Source organism: Gymnoscopelus braueri (assembly GCF_963280865.1).
Source record: "Gymnoscopelus braueri genome assembly, chromosome: 3".
In the NCBI taxonomy this organism is placed as follows: Eukaryota; Metazoa; Chordata; class Actinopteri; order Myctophiformes; family Myctophidae; genus Gymnoscopelus; species Gymnoscopelus braueri.
The window spans coordinates 54757676-54764044 of NC_137612.1; positions in this window are offsets into that span (position 1 = coordinate 54757676).

Sequence of the window (6369 nt, forward strand, 5' to 3'; positions counted from 1 at the left end):
AAATGGTGATAAACGTATCACTATCCACAAAAAACCTTTCAAACTGTTCTCTGTCATATTTGAACACAAATAATACATCCCTCCTTACAATAGATTCAAAAATAGGCCACACTTTCACCTTCTTCCCTTCAAAATGAGCTAAATTCCTTCTTGTCCTGACCGCATACCTTGCATGGCTCAGCACAAAATTCTGAATGTTAACATTCACCTTTCTTGTGTTCTCACTTGCACCAAACAACATCAGTTCCCTCCATTTAAAACCTTCAATGAACTCATGTTTCCAGTTTTTCAATAAGAAACCCTTTAGTTTACTGTAGAATTCCTTCAGTCCCTCACATTCTAGAAATAAATGCATAAAGGTTTCTGGACTTAAAGGGTCTACACCATGAAAATCACTTTTTTCTTGTTTTTTTGTATTTTTTGGGGTCCCCAGTGTCTCTTGTACCCCAAAAAATGTTTTTTTTTTAATTCAGTCATTCCTTCTCATTTCATGGATTTCCAGAAATGTTTATGAGGTCACAAACATTATTGATGGCAAACCCAATGTTAAATGAAAAGTGCCCGAATCGCTCCGAAACTTTTTCTACCCCCCCTAACTGGGGGTCTACGAACAAATACTTCGGGCTCTGATTTTGGCTCCGCCCCCCGGAAGTGGGTGAAACAGGCACCTCAAACACTTGGTGGAATTGTTCAAAAATGTTCAAAGTGTTTTTTTTTCGATTTTGTATTTTTCTTAGATGCTTCTTTTTATGCAGAATTTTTCCATATTTTTTTTTTTTTAAATATTTGTTTTATCTATTTTTTTTTATTAACAGACACAATTGACTTGGGATGAGTATATCTGAGTGATGATTTAGGCTCAAACCTTTTGAAAAAGGTTTGAGGGACATACACCATATGATATTAAATATAAAAAAAAATAAAAAAATTCATGGTGTAGCTCCTTTAATTCACACACGTCACACTCTCGCTTTACTGATCGGTCTATCTGATGTAAAACAACATTTGTAAAGATCCTATTGTGTCTAAGCTTGAAATCATTATCTTCACATTCAATACTATTATACTTCACATTTAAATTCATCCATATCTTTTTTACATTCATTTCTGGAAATACCCTTGTCCATACTTTTTCTGATGCTGGTACTTTGACTTCTCTCATCAACATGAGCTGATAAAAATCCTTCACTTTCATTTTACCCATTTCTATTTTATTTTCATTCTTTTCAACTCTCAATTCAGGCATTGTAACTCCTCTCTCTCCTATATCCTCACTATTAATTCCATCCACCCATTCTCTGGGCAGATTTCTTTTAATTTTATCGTACATATTTATTATTGTTCCCTTCCTGACATCATCATCATATTCATATACTCCATCCAGTATTGCTCTCACAGGTAAGAATCCTGGTATAACTTCATATACATAATCCTTGATTTGGTTTAACCCAGCATTCATAAATATTCTGTTATACAGCCAAGTTCCATTACTTTTAACCTTTGGATTTAGAAAGACAGGCTGATTCAAAATCATACCCATGTTTGTGCACTCATATGTGACCTGAGGCAGGAACCTGGTCCAAGCTTCAAACACCTCTTTATAAAAGTAAGGCACGTCTTCATACATATTTTTCTTAAATCCCATCAAAAGACTGTGTTCCCCACATCTCCCAATTGTATTCATATAATCTCTGAAAAAATATTTCCACCCATGATCTACACAAGCATATAAATACTTAAGGATTACTTTTAATCTAATTGCTTGAATTTTAACTTTTAAATCCACCAATTGTAGACCTCCTTCACTATATTTAGCTATCAGGGTTTGATGAGCTATCCTGACACCCTTTCCCCCCCATAGAAAATCTGACACTACCCTATTTATTTCTTTAAGTACCCATTCTGGCATGTCTAATGCTCCTATAACGTATACTAACCTTGACATTAATAATGCATTGACCACGATCACTTTCCCTTTTAATCTAAGCCCTCTCTGTTTCCAAAAATTCAGAGTTTGCTTTAATTTATTTAACACACCAGTCCATGTCATATCTCTTGCACTTTTATCATTTGTACCAATATTCACACCCAGAATTTTTACAGAACCTTCCGCTACCTTAAACGGAATTTCACATGCTCTCTCATCCATGTGTCCAATATACATGATTTCAGATTTATCCACATTTATTTTAGCACCTGCAGCCTTACCATACACATCTACGTATTCCATAATTATTTTAACACTATTAATATCCTTAACCGTGACAGTCGTATCGTCCGCATATTGATTGATGTATTACACTCAATCCCCCTCCAGGAATATCTATACCTCTGATCCTTATGTCCCCTTTAATTAGTGTAGCCAAAGGCTCCACAGAGATACTATATAGAATGGCCGATAGGGGGCAGCCTTGCCTCACTGATCTTTCAAGTGGAAAGGTATTTGTCAGCACCCCATTGCATTTTACACAGCTTTTGGCATTCCTATACAACAGCTCTATCCATGATATCATCCTTTCCCCAAAACCAAACCTCTCCATTGTTTTAAACAAGAAATTGTGATCTACTCTATCAAATGCCTTATTCAAATCTAAGCTCAGAACGATTCCCCCTCTTTTATTATTTTTCATATGGTGCACCACATCCCTTATTGTACATATTGTGTCAGTTATGTCTCTTCCTGGTACACTATAAGCCTGTGTGGGTGCAATGATGTCTCCTAATACTTCCTTTATCCTGTTTGCCAACACTTTTGCAATGATTTTATAATCTGTGTTCAACAGACTTAATGGTCTATAATTTTCCAATTTCAATTTGCTTCCACGATTTTTGTATAATATAGTCACCACACCCATAGACATTGATTCAGGAACTACTTGTTCCTTTTCTATGTATTTATACACTCTTAATAAAATGGGTGCTAGGATATCCACAAAAACCTTATAAAATTCACTAGGCAGTCCATCAGACCCTGGACTTTTATTCGATTGACTATTTGCTATAGCATCCCTAATTTCTGTTATTGACATATCTTCATCACATATTTTCTTCTCACTTTCTGTTATTTTAACCTTAACCATATCTAGCACTTTGTTAACACATTCATTATCCACAACCTCTTTTTTAAATAAATTCCTGTAAAATGCTTCAGCTATCTCTAGCACTCCAACTAAATCATTAGCCAGTTCCCCCTTTTCATTTTCTAACTCGTCAATGTAGTTTCTTTTCTGTTTTTGTTTCTCCATACTCAGGAAGAAAGAGGTACACCTCTCTCCTTCTATTGCATATTGCGCTTTGCTTCTTATGATCGCCCCTTGACACTGCATTTTTTCATGCTCATGCATTTCATTCTGAAGTTTCAAAAATACCTCCAGATTATGCTTTGGGTCGCTTTCTACCTTTTCAAGCTCTTTTGCAATTTTTTCTTTAAGTTCTTGTTCTTTCCTTTTCCTCATAAAATTCCTTTGTTTAGAATATTTGATACTTATTCCTTTGATTTTATCTTTTACAGACTCCCACCAAAGGCCCACATTCACTTCCATTAAATGTTCTGACATTTTGTCCTTTACACATTTTATAATCAATTCTCTGTATCTTTCCTCCTTCAATAGACTGGTATTCAGGCACCATAAACCTCCCCCCCTCCCCCATGCACCCATACATAGAGAGAAGGAGAAGACAGCATGGTCACTCACTGTTGTAAAGTTATACTTGGCATTCCTACTGTATTCCATGATGTTTTCCTTTACTAAACACCAATCTATCCTACTTTGCCTCATCTCTCCTAATACTACTTGTCTTCTGGAAAACTCTTTTTTGTTGGGATTTTCTGCCCTCCATAGATCTATGAGTTTGTTTTCTGACATATTTTCTAAGAGTACTTTCCTTGATGAATCATGTCTAAACCTGGCACTGCTTGAAGCATCTAGTCGATCACACCAAACATTAAAATCTCCCACAATTATACAGTTTCCTGTACATAAAGGTTTCAATTGCTTAAAAAAATCCCTTCTGTCTATTTCCACATTTGGTGCATATATATTGATCAACTTAAATACAACTTTCCTAAACTCAAATTCCAATATAATAATTCTCCCATTTGTGTCACTAGGAATGTATTTGATGTTACTTACACTTCCCTCTTTTACTAGAATAGCAACACCACATGACCTTTTACTCCCATTGTTGGCATACATCACCCCTTTCCATTGCTTTTTAAAGTTCTCTATAATTTCATCATCCCAGTTAGTCTCTTGAAGACATATAATTTCAGAGTTACATAGCGCCACCACCTGGTCAAACTTAGATCGTTTCCTCAGCCCATTTGTGTTAAATGATGACACATTCAACATGAGGCATAAGAGAGTTAGGGCCCTATTCACGGGGGAATTTGAACAAACCACTAATTAGGGATTTCGGACTAGGCAAGAGGCGTTTCCCCGCAAAATTCGGTATTCTATGGCACCCCCCTCACCCGCCAAACACCTGAGCTACCCGTTACATTATGCATAGGTGTGGTTTGGGCGTTACAATGATAAAACCAATCACCGTGCCAGAAGCCATTGCCTTTAAGAGAAGACTGCGCTAGCCGTCATCCCGATCCAATATATGCTCTAGCCTATCTACCTGTCTGCACTGTTGCCTGGTCTGATTATTATAAGCCACTTTGGGCTTGTTTTCCTTCTTTTTTTTTTTTTTATCCAAATACATTTTTATATTAATTTGTATCCTATTGTGTTCACAATAAGCTTGTCATATTAGTCAGATCCGGAATAGTATATGAAAGCCATTTAAAATATGTATACTATTGGTACACACTGGCTGCTCCCAAATAATTAATTACATCATGTTGCGACAACGCTCCTACGTGGTACACAGACAAACAGTAGCACATGGGTATACTAAATTGGACAGTTTTAGGAAAGGTCTATAGCCTATGTACTCACGTTGGCTGTTATCGTTCTATTTCCACCGTTCTAATGGATTCCAGGGGTGTGTAAACATCTCTGAAGTTGCTCCATAGTTTCCTCTGAAGTGACGCAGAAAGTTAACTTACATCCATATTGTCCCCGTTATCTTTCATCATCCACCTTTGTTCAGTAATCCCGAACAGAGCTAAACTTTAAGTTTACATCAATCAAAGCCTCTCAAACACAGACACATTGCTGCGATGCGTATGTGCGTCGCCTACCCAAAATAACAGACATACAAGCTATCAACGGCGCTGCGTCATGTCGTGTCGACAGCTTACATATCTGTTATTTTGGACAGCATACAATGAGGCGCGCGCGCGCCACGGAGTAGCCTATCACTAAACCAAAAACATTACATTACGTGGTCAACAACATACTAGACATGTAACTTGCTTGGAGCTTTTAATGCAGTGGTTCTCAACCTGTGGGTCGAGACCACAATGGAGCACCCAACGCCTGGCGAGCTTGTAGATCTGCTATTTTCACAATATTTATCTGTGGAACCGAGTCAAACAAAATGGGGGGGTCCCCAGTTCAAATATGGTTATTTTGGGGGGTCATGAACGTAGCGTTTACGCGGGGAATATAATAATAATATAGGCTAATATATATAATATAGGCTATAATATAATATTCACCCGAACGTCCCGCAGCATGGGTTTAATGAGACAGCAGCCAAAATGAAAATCACACTATGATCCGATCATCTTATAAAAAATGTAAGTGCTTAAGATTTTAGCCCAAACCCAACGGGACCCGACCCGGCCCGTCGGCACCGGCTGAGCCGGGTCTAAGTTTTTTTTACATCCAAATAAATTCACATATTAATTAATTTGTAGCGTAGGCTATTGTGTTCACAATAAGCAACTTGTCATATTAGTCAGATCCCCAAGAGTATATGAAAGCCATTTAAAATAGTTATATATTCCTACACAGCTGATGCCAAATAATTAATCAACAGGGCAGCGCAACGCTAAAGTAGCCTAGGTCAAATCAATCACTGTCTTGTCATGACGCAGCAGTAGAGAGCTCCCTTTAAAGTTTAAACCATAACATGACATAAATAATGGATCTTCAGAACTTTCTTCATGTCTTTTTCACCTCAAAGAAATTGTTGGATTATTTCTTCAAATGAAAGCACAGGCAGAGGCCAGAAGGTAACATTGGGTGTGATTTCTCCATTGCAAAAATGATTACGGTTATTCTATGAAACATATATTTCATAGAATAACCATAATCATTTTTAAAATGGTTATGGGGCAGTGTATATATTTATATAGCCCTATTTGCTCCAAGCTGTTTTTTAAATAAAATATAGACTGTTAGGGTAGAATGACTCCTGTTCTTAACGAATTACCAAGATTTAATGAGAAATAAGGCTTCTTTAGAAAAATGA